Consider the following 23,134-nt stretch of genomic DNA (forward strand, 5'->3'; position numbering starts at 1 on the left):
AAAGAACACTGCGGTCTGCTGCAAGTCCTTCATCACGAACCCGACGACCCAGCTCGACGAGACCCGGCTTCCCTGGCACCTCTGACCTCTACTCACCTCTACAGCCAAGCTGAGAACCGTGAGTGCGACGAGACCTCAAGGGACCGACGATCGCCAAGACTGCACGACATCTTTATTGCAAGCCCACCGAGTCTTCCACTGGTGAGTGCTTTGGGGTCCGAGAAGCCCCAACCCTGCGCAGCTCCAGCACCCAAGATCAGCCTCCCTGCATCTCCACGATCGGCGTGGGGCCCTTCTGCTGTTTGCTGTGCACCGCGTTGTTTGGCTACTAGCCGGCTGGCTTGTGGCCTTCTGAACGACGCCCGACGACAACTCTTCTGCTGGTCTGGTTGCTCCAGGCTGGCCCTTGCTTCCTTGTTCAAGAGAGGCACCCCGGACCCTCCTGGTCCACTCCAGACGCCATTTTAGGTCCACCGCGTGGGCTTGAATTTGCCAAGGCTTGGTTGCCCAATCCTGGGTCCAGCGACGCCGACAGCTTCTATCTTCGTGGGACAGCTCGATCCTCCATCCTGGTCGCCGACAACGCCTCCTGGTCCGTGAGATCTCCGAGTCAAGCGTCACCCACTCACCTTGTCGAGGTGGCTACCATCCGGTGCCCTCCTGGTGCCCACTGACTACTGGCTAGTAGTCTCGAACTTGGTCCCCTCTGCTTTCAGGTGTCATCTATCTTCGAGATCCAGGCTTGGATCCAACTGAACTTTCTTCACTGGTCACCGGCCAGCATCTTTTCTTCCGGCTCCTGGTCCGTCTACGAGGATTCCCGACGTCTTTTCAGACCTATGCAGCTGCAGCCCCTGGGCTAGGTAACTTCGGCATTTCGGTGCCCCAGCATAGCCTCACTATCCAAGGGTCAGAATCTACCTTCGTTTTCTCCCTACCAGGTCGGGTTCGCCCGAGAACACTAACCTTCTATTTCCTAGCTACCATAGACTTTTGTCCCGCATCTCGCGTGAGAGTGCACACACTGCACCCGAGTCCCCTAGGCCTCCTAGACGTAATCTAACGATTCCCTAGTCAAGTCCTAGCGATTCCAAAAGCTATTAGTACTGTACTTACCTGCTAGGAATTTCGCATTCCACTTTCAGAGTATATGGTTTTCCGTGCCCCTCGGGCATTTGTATATACTGTGCGAACTTAAGTATTTTTGTAAGAGTTTTGGTTTGTGCTTAGTACCCTGTCCTCATAAAGAGTACAGGGCTGTTGTGATCTTTAAATAAATAACTGTTTATTTTCATAACACTTGTGTGGTGTCCTTTCACTTGGTATTCAAGGGGTATATGTGTGGTAAACAGCTGGCTTAACACGCCCTCTCGAGTCTTTAGCCTTAGACTGCTCGTATCCACGCTACTAGGATAGCTGGTCTATAAGGTTGACTTACAACCAATCATCAATAAGGGTTGCTGGACTGATACATAGTGTTCACTAGAATAGTGAGCACTGCATATCAGGCCACCTTCTCACATTGGTGAGCAGCGGTTGGGATTTGAGCTTGCTGTTGTTTTACCACACGTATCCTAAGAATATCTTGTTGAAAGATCACATAAGTACTGTTAGGTACATATAACTAAAGCTTAGAATACTCTGAGTTCTACTGAACCAGCTGTTGTAGCTCCTCAAGGCTTAGCACACCTTGGCTGCAACTCTTAGCAAGGGATCAGTAGGTAAACACATAGTGTAGGTAGGTGCATCACTTACACCACACTAGAAACAGTATGTCGGACAAAGGAGGAAACACTGAGGTTCCCCTTGTGTCAGTTGACCCTCCACAGGTCATCCCTTCAAGATATACTGCGCTTAGCTTCCATGAGTTACGACAAGTGTGTACCTCTAGGAAGATTAAGCAGGGGTCTAACCCCACAACTGCCTTTCTGATTGGTCTCTTAGAGACTCATGATGCAAGGAGGGCTGGTAACCCAGACCCTTCTACTTCAGATGGCAACATGCCCCCCTTACAGGGTCCCTTTGATGCCCAGGACCATCCTCTTCAGGAAGCAGATGATGCTGATGATGAGGATGATGATTTGGTATCAGGGGATGAGGCAGAAAAGGAACAGGTAGAAGTCAGCAGACTAACCAGGTCCAACTTAAGCAGACATGAGATGGGCACTAGGGGACCCTTGGGGCCACTCTCAGGTCAGCTTAACATTGGGGATGGACGAGATAGATCTCTATCAAGAGGCTCTATCAGATCCCTTCATACCAATGGCTCTCAACGTTCCTCTCAAAGGGGAATGACATCTCCCCAGAGGAGAATGTATGAAGCTAAGGAAAAGGCAGCCAATCTGAGGATTGAAAGGGAAGAACTTGCCCTGGCCAAAGAGAGGCTTGCCTTTGCTAGAGAGCAACAATTGAGTGGGACAGTCCCCACTGGTGGCAGCATTGTACCTAGCAATAGGGAAAGGAGTTTTGATACAAAACACCTTGGTAAGATAGTGCCCCCCTTTAAACAAGGGGATGACATCCACAAATGGATTACTGCTTTGGAGAGGGCCTGCACTGTGCAAGGTGTTCCCCCAAGTCAGTGGGCAGCTATCTTGTGGCTCTCCTTTGAGGGTAAAGGAAGAGACAAGCTCCTCACCACAAGGGTGGAGGATGCTAATGATTACCAAGTCTTGAAAAATGCACTGGTTGATGGGTTTGGCCTAACCACTGAGCAGTACAGGGTGCTGTTCAGGGATACCCAGAAAACTCAGTCTCAAGATTGGGCTGACTTTGTAGATTGTGCCACTAAGGCTTTTGAGGGCTGGTTGCTGGGCAGTAAGGTTACTGATTATAAAGGATTGTACAATTTGATGATGAGAGAGCAAATTTTAAACAATTGTCAGAACCAGTTGTTGCATCAGCATCTTGTTGACTCAGATCTGACCTCTCCCCAAGAATTGGGAAAGAAGGCAGACAGATGGGTTAGAACAAGAGTTAAACAGAACCAGGGCCAGAATCAAGGTGGTCAGAAGAAAGCAGACCAGAAGGGTAAGGATTCAAAAGGGGAACAAAATGACCAGAAGTCTTCGACAGGTCCCCAACAACCCAAAGAGGGTGGGGGTCAGGCTCCCCAAAAGAAGAAAGAAGGCCAATCTAAAAGGTGGTGCCAATACTGCAAAAGTAAAACTCACTGGTTTAGTGAGTGCACCAAGAAAGGAGGAGGGCAGACTCCTGCCACTGCAGCCCCTAAGGCACCTGTGCCCCCTAGTACAGCCAGCAGTGGTAGTGCACCTCCCAAGGGTTTAGTAGGGTTAACCCTGGGTTCTGAGGGGAGTGACAACTTAGTTGGCACCCTCACTCAGGCTGTCCTTGTCAGTACAGGGGATATGGATATGTCCCCTGACATAAGTCCCAATACTTTGGGCAAATACAGACAGACACCTTTTATTAATGGAAAAATGGCTCAGGCCTATAGGGACACTTGTGCCAGTGTCACAATGGTGACACCTAGCTTTGTGGACCCTGGACAGATCATGCCAGGTACAGAATTCCTGGTGACCAATGCAAGCAATGTCACTACCAATCATAGTATGGCAATTGTAGCTTTCTCCTGGGGAGGGGTAACTGGCCAAAAGAAGGTTGTAGTTAGTTCAGACCTCCCAGTGGATTGTTTGTTGGGCAATGATTTGGAGTCATCACAATGGTCAGAAGTGGAGCAGAGGACTCATCTGGAAATGTTAGGTTTGCCAGCACATGTGTTTGCTGTGACTAGGTCACAGGCCAGAAGATGCCCCACTGAACAGGTGCTGGATCCTGGAACAATGGACCAGACACCTTCCAAGAAAAAGAGCAGTAGGGTTAAGGCTGTGCCTTCCCCCTTGCCCCAGGTTGTGGATCAAGTCTCAGAGGAGGCTGACCTGCAGGAATTGAGGGAAACTGAGCCTAGAGAGTTTGAACTTGATCAAGTTGAATTCTTGGGTTCAGGGGGACCCTCAAGGGAAGACCTGGGGAAGGACCAGTTAGACTGCCCTTCTCTTGAACCCCTCAGACAGCAGGCTGCTGCTGAGGCTGCTGGGAACGCCACAGGTACCCACAAGGTATACTGGGAAGATGGACTCCTGTACACTGAGTCAAGAGACCCCAAGCCTGGCATGACCAGGAGGCTGGTTGTACCCTTGTCTCAGAGAGGTTTCCTACTTACCTTGGCCCATGAGATTCCCTTAGCAGGTCACTTAGGCCAGACAAAGACTTGGGACAGGCTTGTCTCACACTTTCACTGGCCTCACATGAATGAGGATACCAAGGAGTTTTGTCGCTCCTGTGTCACTTGCCAAGCCAGTGGTAAGTCAGGTGGCACAACAAAGGCCCCCCTTATACCAATGCCTGTGGTGGGGGTGCCCTTTGAAAGAGTGGGGATTGACATTGTTGGTCCAATGGAACCCCAGACAGCATCAGGGCACAAGTTTATACTGGTGGTAGTGGATCATGCCACCAGGTATCCTGAAGCTATTCCACTTAGGACCACCACAGCACCTGTGGTGGCAAGGGCCCTAGTTGGAGTGTTCTCCAGAGTGGGCTTCCCTAAGGAGGTTGTCTCTGACAGAGGTGCAAACTTCATGTCAAGCTATTTAACTGCTATGTGGAAGGAGTGTGGTGTCAATTACAAATTCACTACACCCTATCATCCACAATGCAATGGGCTTGTTGAAAGGTTCAACAGGACCCTAAAAGGGATGATTCATGGACTACCTGAAACACTCAGGCGTAGATGGGATGTCCTGATGCCCTGCCTTCTGTTTGCTTACAGAGAGGTCCCACAAAAGGGGGTTGGCTACAGCCCTTTTGAACTTTTGTATGGGCATCCTGTGAGAGGCCCCTTGTGTTTGGTGAAGGAAGGATGGGAGAGACCTCTCAAAAAGCCTGCAACCAACATAATGGACTATGTACTTGGTCTCCGCTCCAGGATGGCTGAGTATATGGAGAAGGCATCAGAAAACCTTAAGGCCAGTCAAGAACTTCAAAAAGCTTGGCATGACCAAAAGGCTGTCCTGACTGTTTATCAGCCTGGACAGAAGGTGTGGGTGCTGGAGCCAGTGGCCCCAGCAGCACTCAAAGACAAATGGTCTGGGCCCCACACAATCCTTGAGCAAAAGGGAGAGGTCACCTACCTGGTGGACCTTGGAACTCCCAGGAGTCCCCATAGGGTACTCCATGTCAACAGGCTCAAAGCATATGTCGACAGGAAGGACATGAGCTTGCTCATGGCCATAGATGAGGGACAGGAGGAAGAGAGTGACCCTCTCCCAGACCTGCTCACTCAGAATCCTGATGATGGGTCAGTAGATGGTGTTGTCTTTTGTGGCAGCCTCTCTGAACATCAGCAGAAAGACTGTAAACAGGTTCTTCAGTCTTTCAGACGTATGTTCTCTCTGACACCCAGTCAGACCAATTGGTGCACCCATGAGGTTGACACTGGTGACAGCCTGCCAGTCAAGAGTAAAATCTACAGGCAGCCTGATCATGTTAGAGACTGCATAAAAACTGAAGTGCAGAAAATGTTGGAATTGGGAGTCATTGAACCCTCAGATAGCCCTTGGGCTAGTCCAGTAGTTCTAGTGCCAAAGCCTCACACCCAAGATGGTAAGAGAGAGATGAGGTTTTGCGTAGACTACAGGGGTCTCAATGCAGTCACTAAGACTGATGCCCATCCAATACCAAGGGCAGATGAACTTATAGATAGATTGGCTTCTGCCAACTACTTAAGTACATTTGACTTAACAGCTGGGTATTGGCAAATCAGGTTAGCTGAGGATGCCAAGGCCAAGACAGCATTTTCAACCCCTGGTGGGCATTATCAATTTGTGGTAATGCCCTTTGGTCTGAAAAATGCACCTGCCACCTTCCAAAGGTTGGTGAATCAAGTCCTTACTGGGCTGGATGACTTCTGTGCAGCATATCTAGATGATATTGCTGTCTTTAGCTCCACCTGGGAGGATCACCTGGTCCACCTGAGGAAAGTGTTAGAGGCTCTGCAAGCAGCAGGCCTCACTATCAAGGCCACCAAGTGCCAGATAGGGCAGACACAGGTTGTATACCTGGGCCACCTTGTAGGTGGAGGCCAGGTTCAGCCACTGGAGAGCAAAATACAGTCAATCAGGGACTGGGCTCCTCCAACCACCCAGACTCAGGTTCGAGCTTTCTTGGGCCTGACTGGATACTACAGAAAATTTGTCAGGAACTATGGTTCCATTGTGACACCATTAAATGAACTGACAAGTAAGAAAATGCCAAAAAAGGTTCAGTGGACAGCAGGCTGTCAAAAAGCATTCGATGACCTAAAGCAGGCCATGTGCACAGCACCTATCCTTAAGAGTCCAGACTACTCCAAACCATTCATTGTCCAAACAGATGCTTCTGAGTTGGGTGTGGGAGCTGTTCTTTCTCAACTGAATTTTGATGGTCAGGATCAGCCCATTGCTTTTATAAGCAGAAGGCTGACCCCCAGAGAGAAGAATTGGTCAGCTATTGAGAGGGAGGCCTTTGCTGTGGTTTGGGCCCTGAAGAAGCTGAGGCCATACTTGTTTGGCACTCACTTCAAGATTCAGACCGACCATAAGCCCCTCTTGTGGCTAAATCAGATGAAGGGTGAAAACCCCAAACTGCTTAGGTGGTCCATTTCCCTACAGGGGATGGACTTTACAGTGGAACATAGACCTGGTACTGATCATGGCAATGCCGATGGGCTCTCCAGATATTTCCACTTAGAACAAGAAGACTCACCTGGTCAAGGTTAGCTTATTGTCCCAAAGTTTGGGGGGGGGTCATGTAGGAGAGTAGGGTCTGCAATCCTATGATCACCCAGATTTTTTTCTTTTGTTTCACTGGTTTACGACTTTCTCTGGCTGTGGGCCTGCCAATCAGACCCACAGCCTGGCTGTTCTCTTTCTAAATTACCTCATGTACCCTAGGTGCATCTACCAATTGGTACTGGGCCACCTTATCAGACCCTGTAACTCAGGGCATAGGTGTACCCAGGGCTGCCAGGGGCTGCAGCACGTATTGTGCCACCCCTGGCTGGCCTCCTAAATTTGACACAACTGGCTGCATGACAGCTGGGGCAAAGTCGTGTAATCACCCTTTGCTGTAGGTGTAGTATACCTATACCTAACCCTAAAATGGACACACAGATTCCTATCAGTCACTCCTATGGCAGGCCTTGACAATCCTGAAGGCAGAGTGCTTGGAATCGTGTGAGATGGTGCTCTGGCATGAGCTGAGCCTGTCTGCAGCTTGCGGAATCAAGTCCTAATAGCTGTTCCATGATATCGCATACCATATACTCTTAAGTGCATTATAATCCTCGCGGTTAAATGCTATCTTTGGTATTGCTTTATCAAAACATGTCGAGTAAGGTGTCATACGAATTGGAATACTAACCCCTCGCCAATTCTGGCGACGGGGTTAGCATTCCACCCTTCTAGAGGGACACGACATGTATGTAACTGTGAACCCCGGTTAAAGTTAACTGAAGCCTCAGCTCCACAAAATGGATGCTGCCACCACAGACACGAGTCTGACCCCCTGCAGCTGGGAGTCCTTCCAGCGAGGGGAGCCTGGACAAAGGGTTTCCTGTCAGGGGCGGTGCTAGCACCGTCCCAGACATGGTTTTGTGTATCCTGGGTAGGCAGGGCTTTACAGGAAGGTGACTGCTGAGTGGCACCCCGGTGCTCACTACGCATAGGCCGGTCTGAACCAGTTCCAGGGGCACACCAGCCCCTGGCCTGGGGAAGTCCGGCATGGCTGAGGGGTGTAACCACCCCCCACCTAGTCCCACCCATAGGCAGGACCTAGTCACCGGGCCAGCCCCCTTTTTTTAGTATAAAGATAGGAGCGGGCCCCCTGTTAAAATTAGATCATCTTTGGAATCAAGATACCACTTTCTTCGAAAGGACTTCACGATTTCTTCTTCAAGATTCTCCCTTGTGGCTAAGGAGTAGTCACCCTGCATCCGCAGGCACCATCCTAAAGAACACTGCGGTCTGCTGCAAGTCCTTCATCACGAACCCGACGACCCAGCTCGACGAGACCCGGCTTCCCTGGCACCTCTGACCTCTACTCACCTCTACAGCCAAGCTGAGAACCGTGAGTGCGACGAGACCTCAAGGGACCGACGATCGCCAAGACTGCACGACATCTTTATTGCAAGCCCACCGAGTCTTCCACTGGTGAGTGCTTTGGGGTCCGAGAAGCCCCAACCCTGCGCAGCTCCAGCACCCAAGATCAGCCTCCCTGCATCTCCACGATCGGCGTGGGGCCCTTCTGCTGTTTGCTGTGCACCGCGTTGTTTGGCTACTAGCCGGCTGGCTTGTGGCCTTCTGAACGACGCCCGACGACAACTCTTCTGCTGGTCTGGTTGCTCCAGGCTGGCCCTTGCTTCCTTGTTCAAGAGAGGCACCCCGGACCCTCCTGGTCCACTCCAGACGCCATTTTAGGTCCACCGCGTGGGCTTGAATTTGCCAAGGCTTGGTTGCCCAATCCTGGGTCCAGCGACGCCGACAGCTTCTATCTTCGTGGGACAGCTCGATCCTCCATCCTGGTCGCCGACAACGCCTCCTGGTCCGTGAGATCTCCGAGTCAAGCGTCACCCACTCACCTTGTCGAGGTGGCTACCATCCGGTGCCCTCCTGGTGCCCACTGACTACTGGCTAGTAGTCTCGAACTTGGTCCCCTCTGCTTTCAGGTGTCATCTATCTTCGAGATCCAGGCTTGGATCCAACTGAACTTTCTTCACTGGTCACCGGCCAGCATCTTTTCTTCCGGCTCCTGGTCCGTCTACGAGGATTCCCGACGTCTTTTCAGACCTATGCAGCTGCAGCCCCTGGGCTAGGTAACTTCGGCATTTCGGTGCCCCAGCATAGCCTCACTATCCAAGGGTCAGAATCTACCTTCGTTTTCTCCCTACCAGGTCGGGTTCGCCCGAGAACACTAACCTTCTATTTCCTAGCTACCATAGACTTTTGTCCCGCATCTCGCGTGAGAGTGCACACACTGCACCCGAGTCCCCTAGGCCTCCTAGACGTAATCTAACGATTCCCTAGTCAAGTCCTAGCGATTCCAAAAGCTATTAGTACTGTACTTACCTGCTAGGAATTTCGCATTCCACTTTCAGAGTATATGGTTTTCCGTGCCCCTCGGGCATTTGTATATACTGTGCGAACTTAAGTATTTTTGTAAGAGTTTTGGTTTGTGCTTAGTACCCTGTCCTCATAAAGAGTACAGGGCTGTTGTGATCTTTAAATAAATAACTGTTTATTTTCATAACACTTGTGTGGTGTCCTTTCACTTGGTATTCAAGGGGTATATGTGTGGTAAACAGCTGGCTTAACACGCCCTCTCGAGTCTTTAGCCTTAGACTGCTCGTATCCACGCTACTAGGATAGCTGGTCTATAAGGTTGACTTACAACCAATCATCAATAAGGGTTGCTGGACTGATACATAGTGTTCACTAGAATAGTGAGCACTGCATATCAGGCCACCTTCTCACACATGGGCTGTGTCATCGTCAGCACAGATTTTGGCTACTGCACAGTACTACGAGAATAGAGATAAGGACGAGAAAGATAGAGCCGACAAGAAGACTAAAGAGTTAAAGAAGAAGGTTCTTTTGCAGCAAGCGTATCCGCCTCGTAAAAATCAGCGCGATTATCAGCAACCTCAGCAATATCAGAGAAACTCGCAAAGGTTCGAGTCTTCTCAACCGCGTTTTCCTGTAGGCCCTAATCAATGTGCGTATTGTAAATAAGACGGTCATTTCAAGAATAGTTGTCCGGTTTTGTTGCAGCGCACGAATGGTGCTTCTGGTGTGAGAGGTCGAGGTGTTCAGCAAGCTCCTAGAGGTAGAGGACGTGGTGTGTTTCCTCAGAATGCGCTTTCCTTGCCTCCGCAGAATTCTATGAATAGCTTTGATCAGCAGAATGGTGTGTCTGGTAGGACGGCTCAGTACTATACGGACGACTACTATGTCGAAGGTGAGAATACCGAAGGTAATGATTGCTAGGACAGCCATAGACAAAGAGAGGGAGTTGTTTCAGTTCCAGTAGATCAGAGTGGACCTTATGTTAAAGTGATTGCATCAGGTCTGTCAGAACCTTTTCTGTTGGATACTGGTGCTGCGAAGAGTTTTATTATGCACTCTAAACTCCCTGGCGCACCTTTGTCTGGCTTAACAAATGTTTCAGTAGGTTTTTCTGGCGCCCCGGTTAATAATCCGATTTCCAGTCCGTTGTCTATTTCTGTTGGACCTTGTGAATTCGAAGCACTCCTTATTCTGACGACAGGTTGTGGTGAGAACTTGTTGGGATTAGATTTATTGAAAAGATTGTATGCAACGCTACATTGTTCCCCTTCAGGAGTACAGCTCACATTGGGAAAGAGAGTGATCTCTCCGATGTATTTATCTAAAGATCGACTTCCAGCTGAATTGTCTTCTCTTCCTGATTCTCTTTGGGCTACTGGTCCTAATGATGTGGGTCTTTTGGAGATTCCGCCATACGTTGTGACGTTGAAAGCGAATGCTAGATTGCCACGTATTCCCCAATATCGGATTTTTAGTGATGGTGAAAGAGCACTTTTAGCGATTATCTATGATTTGATTGAGAAAGGTGTGATCAAAGAGACGAGAGGTAATGTGTGTAATAGTCCGGTTTTGCCTGTTCTGAAACATACAGATTCTTCGCAACCTCCTGTATATAGGTTTGTGATCGATCTTCGCGAGGTGAATAAGATTGTTGTGCCGCAATTCCCTGTTGTTCCAGATATCACCGCTTTATTGACTTTGATTCCGGCTTCAGCCACGTGGTTCTCGGTGATTGACTTGAAGAATGCTTTCTTCAGCATCCCGATTGCCATGGAGAGTAGAGATATTTTTGGCTTCTCTTTGGGAGGCCGACGTTTCCGGTTCAAGCGTGCTCCTCAAGGCTATTGTGAGAGTCCATCGATCTATAGTCAGGCTTTGAAAACACAGCTTGATTCGATTGTTTTACCTGATGGTGCTGCCCTTATCCAGTATGTTGATGACTTGTTAGTTGTGGCTGACAATGAAGAAATTTGTAAAGAGGCTACTTTGACGTTGTTGCGTCATTTGTCTGATTTCCATCATAAGGTGTCCCTTTTGAAGTTGCAATATTGTCGACAAGAAGTAACCTACTTAGGTAACCTCTTATCGAAGGAGGGAAGAAGATTGACCCCAGAAAGAATTCAAGCTATTGCGAAAATGAGTGTGCCTACGACACAGAGAGAAGTGCATGCTTTTCTGGGTATTACATCGTACTGTAGACAGTGGATCCCTAATTTTTCTCTTCTTGCGAAACCTTTGATAGCTCTTACTGTTAAGGATACTCCAAATCCTATTCCTTGGACTGACGAATGTCAGAAGAGCTTTTCAGAATTGCGTGATGCGTTTTGTTCGCCTCCTGTGTTGGGTACTCCCGACTACAGTAAGCCTTTTACACTCTATGTCCACAAGAGAGAGGGATGTGCATTGTCAGTTTTGACTCAACAGTTCGGCGATAAGCAACGTCCATGTGCTTATTTTTCGTCGACTTTGGATCCGGTAGCTAGAGCGTTGCCGAGTTGTTTGAGTGCTGCAGCGGCTGTTTCTGTTCGACAGTCTGCTGGTTTGGTGATGGATAATACATTGATTGTGATGGTTCCACATGCAGTGGATACCTTGTTGAATCGCACCAAGACACAGCACTTAACTAGTGCTCGGTTGTCAGGTTACGAATTGACTCTCTTAGCGAGTCATGTGCACATAAAGAGATGCAACACGTTGAATCCAGCTACGTTGTTGCCGATTTCAGTTGAGACAGATGTTACTGAACAGCATGATTGCTTCCTTAGGACAGAGGAAGAAACGAAAGGGAGAATAGATCTTAGGGACACTCCTCTTTCAGAGTGTGATGGTACCTTTTGGGTTGATGGTTCGTGCTTTAAGCTTCCGAATGGTGATACGACTGCGGCATATGCTGTTACGACTTTGCATACGATTGTTGAAGATGCACATATCCCACATAATTCAGCACAAGCAGCAGAGTTGATTGCATTGACAAGAGCGTGTGTGTTGTCGAAAGGAAAACGAGTAACTGCTTACACCAGAGGTCTTCAAACTTTTGTAGGTTGAGCCCCCCCAGCTGAATTTTTTTAGATGTTGGGCCCCCCCCGCCACTGACAGAAATTTCTGGAATCTGGTACACTACATAATTGACCGCCGCATACATATCACAGGCCATATCCGGCAGACTCACAATACTAGGCTTTGAAAAGTGTTAAGTGTGTTCTCCACTTAAAATTACAACGATTTTCCAGGATTAATTTCCATTCTTTCCAGATCGTAGTAGGGAGGACAGAGACATTTTTGTTTTCAGTGAAGTTTCTTTATTTTTATTTATATTCATAGAACAAGGACAGCCGACACGTGTTTCGCCCCCTCTTGGCGATTTGCGCCGGGGCTTTCTCAAGGCTAGGTTGGTTTAATCACATAAGCAGTTTGTCACTTCCAAATATTTACAGTGTCCAAAATACGAAAATATAGTTCTTCATAGGTAAAACATATTTTTCTTAGGCTATTCCCCCTGAGCCTACAGTCCTTCCGACGTGGTGGTTCTTGGGTTGAATCCCCGCGGGATTTCACTGAAAACAAAAATGTCTCTGTCCTCCCTACTACGATCTGGAAAGAATGGAAATTAATCCTGGAAAATCGTTGTAATTTTAAGTGGAGAACACACTTAACACTTTTCAAAACTGTTTCTTTATTTGAAGCCCAAGAGGTCCAGAGCTTCGAGTGTGTCTCCATCCACCCATCAAGACTACTTATTCAAGTGTTGTCCAAAGCCTTAAATTCCCTGGACCTTTGCTACTCCATTCACATCACAATACTAGGCTATGTGCGTCACTACCGATAGTCCTCCTGCTGCCGCCTGCGTTTCTTAACTTAAAATGCGCAGTTCCTGCTCCTCCTGAACTCGCCGCTCTGACCGTGGTATTTCCAACAGTAACTAATGCCAGCTGCGGCTGATTTTCACCGTTGTCAATGCAGGACACCGTCGACGGTAAAGATGGCTCATGGATGGTTCCAATGTGGTATCAAATCCCACCTGCACCAGTCATCCAAAATCAGGGCTAAAGAGGCTGGCTGGCGCACGAGTCAGGGTCACCGTGCAGCGCCGGGGGAAAAGGTGGGCGGGTGGGCAGTCGCAGTGAGAGTGGGTGCAGCAAGCTGCTGTGCTCATTGGTTGCAGCATGACTGATGGCACATCGGTGGCGGTAATATATCATGCGACTGGGAGGGACCAAGCCTACCGGGCCGCAGCCGGGCTCAGCTGCTGTCCAGTGGCGATCATGAATAATTATTAAGTTCTTGATAGAGCAGGTAATCTATTAACTAAACTGTAGTTATCAATTACATCTTTTTAAACACTTATACGCTGCTGCCGTGAATAAATTGCTGTTACAGGTTTTTTTAGCTATGTGACTAGGTTAGTATAGTATTAGAAGTAGGGCAGAAAAGTACCACACCACGGAAGAACACTACCACCGCATGGGGGATTTTAGTTAAGGATGGGCTCACCACCTTCTGCTTTGGTAGGCCTACTGTCAGGAACCACAAGTGATGACAAGAACACCATGCTGGCATGGCTAACCTGCAGCTATGATGTAGTTTTTACCCATGTATGTATGTGTCTGTGGCGACGAGGCAGCAAATAACTTTATAAGGCCCACAGTCTTTACTATCCAATTGAAATACAGTGGCGTTAGGCCTTTTCCACCTGCGATCCAAGTGGTAGTGAGCAGGATGGCACACAAGTTTACCTGAGTGAGGTGACCGGAAGGAGAACTGTGCATGGGGGTAAGAAGAACTGCGAATTAAATACCGCCACGATCATACAAAGCTTTTGAATTTCGAAAATATAATCAAATAGAAATGCCAGTGGGAGCATGGCAACGGAAAACAATATGTCACATTTCAAAGCCATTCAGTATTCTGAATCTCTCAGGTAGCTTGTTCGTAAATATATTTAGCCAATTATGACTTTCAAGTCAATGTATGATTCTGTCATTAAATAACAGAGTTATCCTATGGAATAAAAAGCCAAGCAACACAATGCAAATTTTGCTATTACAGAAATAGTTTTTAAAGATCTGAAAACTCACATAAACTCTGAAGCCAAGGGGTCTAGAATTTATGCATGTGAATTAATTGAATTAATTCTCCAATATGTGTGTCAGTTCAGTTCAGTTCAAAACGCTGTATTTGGTTTGCAAAGCACAACCATATATACAATCACAAATACACATATTAAAAACATCGCAAATACATGGGTGTCAGTATTATTATCCATCCATATTAAAACTACACCAATCAGTGACTTCAAACAATAAACGTGGACATATTATTTAACACATAAATAATATTATACAAGCTTTAAAAACAAGTGCCTCTTACGACCTAAAGTACATAATGTCGCTATACAGTATCTAATAATTGTTCTGGTATCAAACAAATTTCAGAAGTGGCAAATGCTCTCAAACAGATAACATCATGTGCAAATTACGCGATAAAGTGCCCTGTACACTCTGGACTCCGCAATGTGAAAATTTAGCTGTATGCTACCTCTAATAAACAATTATAGTACAATTAAATTTCCTAAAGTAGCATGTGTGTCATTTCTAATGTTTATATACATTTCCCTCGTCAGCTTGATTTTGCTTGCGAGAAAAGTGTCGCTCAGTGGTTGAAATGTAATTCATAATTACACTGAAATGATAAAAGTGTCACACATTGCAATCTTAAACCTTGGCAGCTATGGAACAGTTATTTCAGCTGCAGTGGGTTCACGCTCGTTAGAGCATGCGTCGCTGCGCTAGAGTGTTTGGGACCAGCAGAGCAGTTAGTGGTCATGGCTCCAGCACGGTACTGTATACCCGGAGAATGGTTGTGCAGTCTTGAAGACTTTTACCCTGGTAGTGGGACATACAGCAGGCATGGGTATATATTTATGCCTCCCTATCAGGGTATGTGATGAAGAAAAGTGATAATGGAATGTTGCCTACGGTTTCCGTGGTGAGAGATGCGCAGTCCCAGCTCCTACCTGATGTGGGTGCAACTGTCACTTGTAAGGTGTGCAGAATTAATTCCCGCCTTGCCAAAGTTCAGATCCTCTACATTGCATCCACTGATTGACGAATACATTCAGAGGAACAATACGAAAGGAAGACATTCGAGCCACTGAAAAAAACAAGGTTGTAGTGTACAAGAGTTTCCGACCTGGTGACATCGTCCTGGCAAGTTATTTCTCTTGGTGATGCACAGTCCAACTATCTGTTTACAACCGCTGAGAACGAGCTGGGCGTGGTGGTTGCCCATAGTGAAGCAGGAGTACAGATGGTGCCTATCAGCTGGTGTGAGATGCAGTGCCCGCAGACGCACATGAAGGAGTTCAGGAAAGTGGCCCTGGTGCAGCCAGAGTTTCAACAGACGTAGTCAACTTACATTTCTAAGAAGTGTTGTTTCCCGCGCCTCTTGGAGCTGTCCTGCACACTCCGCACTGTTGGCAGCTCTCCTGGCATAAATAAAATCTGTTATTCTATGACATTTACAGTCTTGCTGCTCAATGTGGTGTCCATGGCAAAAGGTACATTGGTTGACGGAAGGGATTGCATATGAGCAGATTCATGTCTAACTAAAAATTGTTTCTCAAAATTCTTTTGCTCCTCAGTGCCTAAAGTGGTTATACTGCTCGGAAAATGGTTTGATAGGGCCCGATTCGGCACAAAATGAGTATTGCCGTTTATTTTTGCAGGCTTTCTTAATGCAACTAAAGTGTAATGTTTGTATTTGAAGACAAATAAAAGTACTTTCTAAGCTGCAGTGGGAGGCAAGGAGTCTCCTCTGCTCTGAAATCGAACGCAAAGGAACAGGACTGTCTATTCCTTTACTTTCGGTTTTAGCTGAGGAGACGTCCTGCCTCCCACTGCAGCTGAAGCATTTCAGCGCTACCAATTAACCCCCTCCTGGGAGGGTGAACTGTTAGCACTTAGCTGACAAAAGCATGGGCGCATCGTGCCCAATGATTTCCCCTCCCTCACCCCTCCAACCCTTTGTCACCAGGAGTTCGCTAATGAAAGAAATTCCCATTTGAAATGGGTGAAGACTTGCGCTGCAGAGGACAACAAAGGTAGGATTTTAGGGTTGAGGCGCGCCCCCCCTGGGATGGTGTCGAGCCCCCCTGGGGGGGCGCGCCCCACAGTTTGAAGAACTCTGGCTTACACTGATAGCCAGTACGTGTTTGGTGTGGCTCATAGTTTTGGACGTTTGTGGAAAGAGAGTGGGTTCCTGACTTCGCATGGAAGTAAGATTCAACATGGTCAGTTGGTGAATGAACTTCTTGAATCTCTTACTTTGCCGTTGCAAGTTGCGATCGTGAAATGCAGTGTGCATAAGAAAGTTACTGATGATGTTGGTCGTGGTAATGCGTTTGCAGACGAAGTCGCGAAAGAAACGGCGAGAGATGTGATGAGTCGAATGTATGTTGCGGGTCCGGCGAGATGGGTTCCGGATAGAAGTATGTGTGAAGATACGATAGAGAGGGTGAAGTCCATCCAAGCTGAAGCTACATAGAAAGAGTTGAATGAATGGAGAGAAAGTAAGGGTAAATCGGATTCAAATGGTTGTTGGATTGAGTTGTCAGAGCATCAGCGATGGTTGTTACCCGATGTGTATGTGCTTCCAGCGGTTACGATGGCTCATGGAATGGCTCATATCAGTGTGAAAGGGATTTGTAAGTTGTTAGCTCCAGTATGGCAGAATGTTGGGATTCCTAAGTGTGCAGAGAATTTGGTTAAGAATTGTATTGTTTGTCTGATGTACAATCCTGGTAAGGAAACTCCAACTCCAGCTGGTCATTTTGCACCTCTGACGTATCCGTTTGAGGCTTTGCAGCTAGATTTCATCCACATGGAGAGGTGCAACAACTTAAAGTACGTGCTCGTGGTTGTTTGCTCTTTTTCGAGATGGGTGGAAGCATACCCTTTGAAAGACAATACTTCCTTGTCCACAGCAAAAGCCCTTATTAAGAAATTTTTCTCTAGGTATAGATTGCCGAGAATGGTCTGGAGTGACAATGGGAGTGAATTTGTGGGTCAAGTGATGAAGAGAGTGTGTGATGGTTTAGGAATACGCCAAAAATTCCATGCTGCAAATCACCCCCAATCAGCTGGCTTGGTTGAATGCTATAATGGCACCCTTAAGCTAAAACTAGCCAAGATTCAGGCGAGCTACGGTCTACAATGGCCTGATGCCTTGCCGTTAGCACTTCTGTCCACAAGAATGACTGTGCATTCACGAATGGGACTTAGTCCGTATGAAGTAGTTTTTGGTCGCCCAGCGAATATATGGGGAGTGCCGCGGCCGACCAACTTCAGTGAGATAGAGCACCCTGTGTTGCTTGATTACCTGTATGACTTGATGGCTAAATTGCGTGTTTTGCACCAACAGGTTCATTATACACTGCCACAAGCATCTGAAGATCCAGGACATGCTATCGAACCTGGCACTTGGATCTTCGTGAAAAACTTCCAGCAGACCAAGAACGATCAGCCCCGCTGGATTGGACCTTACTTGGTGTTGTTATCCACACGATCAGCAGTGCGAGTGCGCAGTAAAAAGAAGTGGATCCACGGCGTACATTGTAAGAGGGCCCCTTTGCCTCTGCCGTACGACCGGTGGGTCCAGAAAGGTATTCCTGACTCTGAGACTGAAACCGGGCCTCGTTTTCTGCCCTTTAGCGATGCACGTTTGATTGGAACGAACACTGAACGAGAAAGCGACGATCTTCTACAAGAAGCTGTGCCTCCGTCGAATCGTTTGGATACTTCTGAACCTGAGCTTTTGTTTTGAGAACAGACATTGCCTGGCAAAGAGCGTTATAATTTGCGACCAAGAGTCGTGGGACTAATAAAAAAATTAATTCTTTCTTTGCTATTTTTTAAGGTTAAGCTCTCCTCTGAGAAACTGTTTTGACCGATTTTTGTTTTTCGAACCGCCATCCGGGTTCAGCTGTAAGGTCGCGGTGCAAAGACTTTGGAGTGCAAGCCGAAGACACTAGGTCGACGGTTCTGGTTGGTCTTTGGGCGTTCCATGGACTGACAGACGCATTCCTTAGCACGGAACACCCTACCGCCGCGAACAGCATGGTTAGAGGATGGAGTTTTTCGAGATGGAGAGACCTGTTGAAAGAATGAGCTTTAAGAGCAAAATATGTACTGAATGAGCAGAAAACTTTTTTTTATATTATGTTTGTTTATGTTGTTTAGCTTAATGATGTTTTTAATAGGATATGTGACATTCTCTTTTCAAGTGACGTTTGTACCCACTACACAACCTATGCCTCCTCCTACTGTTTCTTCGCTTTCTTTTCACCCTCTGCCCGAACATGAATCTGTTAGAAGACTGGAATTCGCCAATAATTCCTTTGTTCAGCTTCTGCACCAACACCAGCTACTAGTGAACACGACTAATTGTTGGGTGTGTGGTCTTATGCCTCATACTACTGATAAAGGTATTCCTTCCCTGGTTCTGCCTTTTAGCTATAATGGTTCTGTGTGGGCATGTTCATCTATGCTCGTGAAGTCTACCCCCTACGTTCTGTGAAAGATAGTCCAAAGACTAGTGCTCTAGTCAAGGGTATAGTCGACATGATTAGAGAAATTAGTTCCTATGAGACTATCCCGAGAGATGAGACACAAGCATATATTGGATGGAACGTGAGTGGATATGGAGTTAGTCTGAGTGTTAACCAGCGAGCGAAAAGATCCTCTCCGATTTGGATAGTGCCCCATCAGGGGCATTATTGTCTGCAAGGTAATGGCAAGAATCCGAGAGCTCAGTTAGGGAACAGTGTCTGCACTGAGACGTATGTTTTTGCGTCCCAGTCTTCCCCATCGTTTCTAGCAGCTAAGGGTACCTATTTCATCTGTCACGATAGAGCATACACATGGTTGCGCCCTGATTTCTCGGGCACATGTTTTGTCTCGTACCTGTTGCCTCCTACGTATACAGCTGCGGCAGATTACCACAAGACGAGAGTTGCTAGAGGTGTCTTCAGTAAGGAAGATACTGCAGGACAAGAATTGGGAGATTTTTTGAAGGGTTTTGGGGACCTATGGCTAACAGCAGGAACATTCGACAGTTGACGAGAGTGGTTGAGTCCACCATAGTCGAAACTGCCGGTGCCCTTAGTAACTTGACTGCTGAGCTCCAATCGGATCATCTTATGACTCTTCAGAACAGAGTTGCGTTAGATGTCATACTTGCAGATAGAGGAGGGGTATGTAAATTGATTCAATCGAGCTGCTGCGTTTTTATTCCAGACAACGCTCCGACAGTTTTCCAAGCCATTTCCAAGCTACATAAGATCTCCGAGTCTGTACATGTGGACGAAGGAGATTGGTCGTTGATGGGATGGTTTTGGGGATTGTTATCCACGTGGGGATGGAAGATTCTGATGGTCATTGGGATGATCTTAGCTATCCTTTTCCTGTTCTGTCTCTGTGTACAGTGTGCTCCTGCTATATGTGGCCTTTGTGCTACTTCATGTGCAAGGAAGCCTGTCCAGAGAGAGTTGCTAAGTAATAGGATGATGCTACAGCAACATCTTGATGATTTGATGAATATAGACCTGGATTCAGACTGGCGTGAGTTTGGGTTTATTGCCTATGTAAGGGCAAATGGAGGGTCTGAGGTTCCGTGATTCTGAACCCGTTTAATAAAGGTCGCCGTGCCGAGATGATTTTGGTATCAGCGGACCGCAAATGACGAGTGCGGCATGTACGAGTGTTTTCGTCATGATCGACTGATGGATACACTGTGTATTCAGGGATTTCGTTCGAACCTTTGGGTTCCATTTTGTGTACGGCAGCCATTTTGTGGTTGCCCTCACATAGGCCGATGACTGCGGCCGAACGAGTCTTTGGGACACGTACACCTTTAGCTGACTTTTGTGTGACCTGACTCCCTTGTCCGAAGCTAACCTTGTTGAGCCAGTTCCTTGTTAGGCAGCTGGTCAGATAGAGATCAAAGAGCAGGACATTGCTGAGTTTATGGTACACGCACACACCCTTCTATCTAACTTCTCATCTGTTTCTGGTTCCTTCTTTTATGGCCTATTTATGCTTTGGGTTGAGGTCCTTTTACTATGGGTTTGTCCGGCCTGTCCGAGCAGGAATGTTGGATTTTGCCTTTTCATTTCTGGTGGGCTGGACAACGGAAAGTGGGTTTGTCGTTATGCGATATGTTTGAAATGTCACAACTTGATTGGTTAGTTTGTAAGTAATTGATGCTAGTCAGGAATGTGGTTTTTGGCATAAAAGACGATGTTTCGCTCTAATAAATTGTGCAGTCTCTGACGAACCACCCGTGTTGTGCTTCGTAGACCTCTGTTCCTGGTTGCAGCCAATAAACTTGGTCTTTGACGTCACCCAGAAGTGTCCCGTGTCTCTGTTTGCCAAGACAGGAGAACTCGAAGACTTCGGGCGTTTTCCCTGGTGCCGCTGGGTTCTAAAACCCGGTTCTTCAATCCTATGTGTGTAGCAAATGCTCTAACTACTCAAATTCAAACGTTGACCACAGAAAATCCCTCCTTATATGCCTATAGGCACGTACCACACAGGTAAGAACATGGTATAGGTTTTTACTTTCACCACGCGTTCTTTACCACACAATATTTGATCACATTTGTAAGTAATTTTTTTAATAGCATACTTTTTTATATGTAGGAGGCTGGCTCTCTATATACTATACCACAGTAAGGTAATCAATCAATCAATCAGGGTTCTTTTATAGCTCAGCGACTCACCCATGAGGGTCTTAAGGCGATGGGGGTGGGGGCGGCGTTCTGCAGTTCAGTCGACAAGCCAGGTCTTGAGGTCCTTCCTGAATTGAGGCTGTGACGGTAATTGCAAGAGATGAAGAAGCAGGGAGTTCCAGGCCTTCGCAGCGAGGTAGGAGTAGAATCTTCTTCCAGCCGAGGTCTTGCTGATCCGTGGGATAGTGGCCGGGCAAGTTAGATGCAGCAGAGTTGTTTGTTGGGTGTGTAGAAGGAGAGGCGGTGGTTGAGGTATTCTGGTCTGTTGTTATGGAGGGATTTGTATGTGTGTGTGAAGAGCTTGAAGGTGATTCTTTTGTTGATCTGGAGCCAGTAGAGGCCTCTCAGGTGACCGGAGATGTGGTCCCAGATAAATCTGGTGGAGGCATTCTGAATGCTCTGCAATTTTTATTGGAATTTTTGGGAGGTGCCATTGTGAAGTGCATTGCCCTAGTCAGCCTTGCTGCTGAAGAGCTCGTGGTTGACCATTTCCCTGGTCTCAGTGGGGATCCACTTGAAGATCTTCCACAGAAGGCAGAGCGTGTAGAAGCAGGATGATGATAAAGTGTTGATTTGGCTGCTCATTGAGAGCGAGGAGTCGAGAATGATGCCTAGGTTGTATGCATGGTCAGTGGGTGTGGGGGGGGGGATTCCAAGCGCTGCTGCCCACCAGGAGTTGCCCCATGCAGAGGAAATGGTACCCAGGATGAGGGCTTTGGTTGTGTCTGAGTTGAGTTTGAGGCAGCTCTCCTTCATCCAGATGGCTACTGCCTTCATCAGTTGTGAAAGTTGCTTTTAGTGGCTGTAGGTTCGTCAGTGAGGGTGAGAATCAGTTGGATGTCGTCGGCCTAGGAGAGGATGTTGGGTCCGTGGTTTCTGACAAGGGATGCAAGCGGGGCCATGAAGATTTTGACTAGGGTGGGGCTCACGCAGGAGCCCCGGGGAATACCGCAGCGGATATCCATAGATTCTCAGGAGAATGGTGGGAGCCTGACACTCTGGGATCAGCCGGTAAGTAAGGAGCAGATCCACTCTAAAGCTTTGCCCTGAATGCCGGCATCATGAAGTCTTGTGCAGAGGATGTGGTGGGAGATGTTGTCTAAGGCTGCAGAGAGGTCTAGGATGATGAGGGCTGTGGTTTTGCCTTGGCTAGGAGAGTGTGGATGTCATCAGTTGCAGCGGGGAATGAAGTCATGATGCTGTGGTTGCTCCTGAAGCAAGATTGGAGGTGTCCAGAGTGTGGTTATTTTAGATAAATTCTGTGAGTTGGGCATTGTTGGAGGATGTAAAATGTTTGGTAATAGTCAGAATGGTAACGGTCATGTGTGTTATTGTTTATTTTCAGTGTCCCCTGACGAATGGCGCTTGTAGCCCGAAATGCATTTTTAAATTTTAAATAAACACTGCTTTGAACGAACATCTGCATTTGTCGTGCTTTAGCTAGAGGTCCGGATGGGCACAGCTTCAACACAAGAAACTTGGAAAATGGCAAAATATCCCGTGTGTGGATCAAGGTTCAATGTGGATGAAAAATGAAAAAAAGGATGGAGTACATGGTTTAAAATGGAGAAAATCATGGAGTAGAATATGAACTGTTTGCCACAGAGGCCCAACTCAACTGTGCGATCGGTTTGGGGCAAGATGATGCCCCATTTAATGATGTTCTGTAACCTGGGTGACGGTTGGGCATGGCACCCTACCGATGCACACGGATTCTTGGATAACTATTGTATAAGTACGGATAACACATTAAAACAAAGGTGTGCATCCCACTACCATAACTGTATACACAGGTATGTGTGGCATGTCGACTCTTAAGTTTTGTCTGCACCAAAACACACAGGGGCATATTCTCAAAGATTTATCGCAGTGTTAACAGCACTTCATCGCAGCCACAGTGGGGATAATTTCATCGCCCCATTCACAAGCTAGTGCTAACAGCCGATATCACCATTTTACCGGCGATAACAGCAGCAAAAACATTGCCTCAGATGACCCTGGCAACTATCACTAATGAGATGCAGAGTAGGCGTTCCCGTGCAAAAATCCGCAACAACACCACTCTACAACATTCTCAATGACCAGCCAGATTAGCGATAAGATCCCAAAACAGGCAATAAGGCGCGTTAGGGGGGGGCGTGGCTAGCGGCCGAGCATGGCGGCAGCGTGAATTGGGAGCTCCCCGAGGCATAACGGCCTTCTGAAAAATCCGACACCCTGATCCGTCACA

The 23,134-nt window shown here is 47.4% G+C and overlaps 1 pseudogene; it reads left to right on the top strand.

The window, feature by feature from the left end:
- Positions 1–14,940: 14,940 nt before the first annotated feature.
- On the top strand, positions 14,941–15,524 carry LOC147730916 (exosome complex component CSL4 pseudogene; annotated as a pseudogene).
- Positions 15,525–23,134: the final 7,610 nt, after the last annotated feature.

This window comes from Lissotriton vulgaris, chromosome 2_1, assembly GCF_964263255.1.
Source record: "Lissotriton vulgaris chromosome 2_1, aLisVul1.2, whole genome shotgun sequence".
Taxonomy (NCBI): domain Eukaryota; kingdom Metazoa; phylum Chordata; class Amphibia; order Caudata; family Salamandridae; genus Lissotriton; species Lissotriton vulgaris.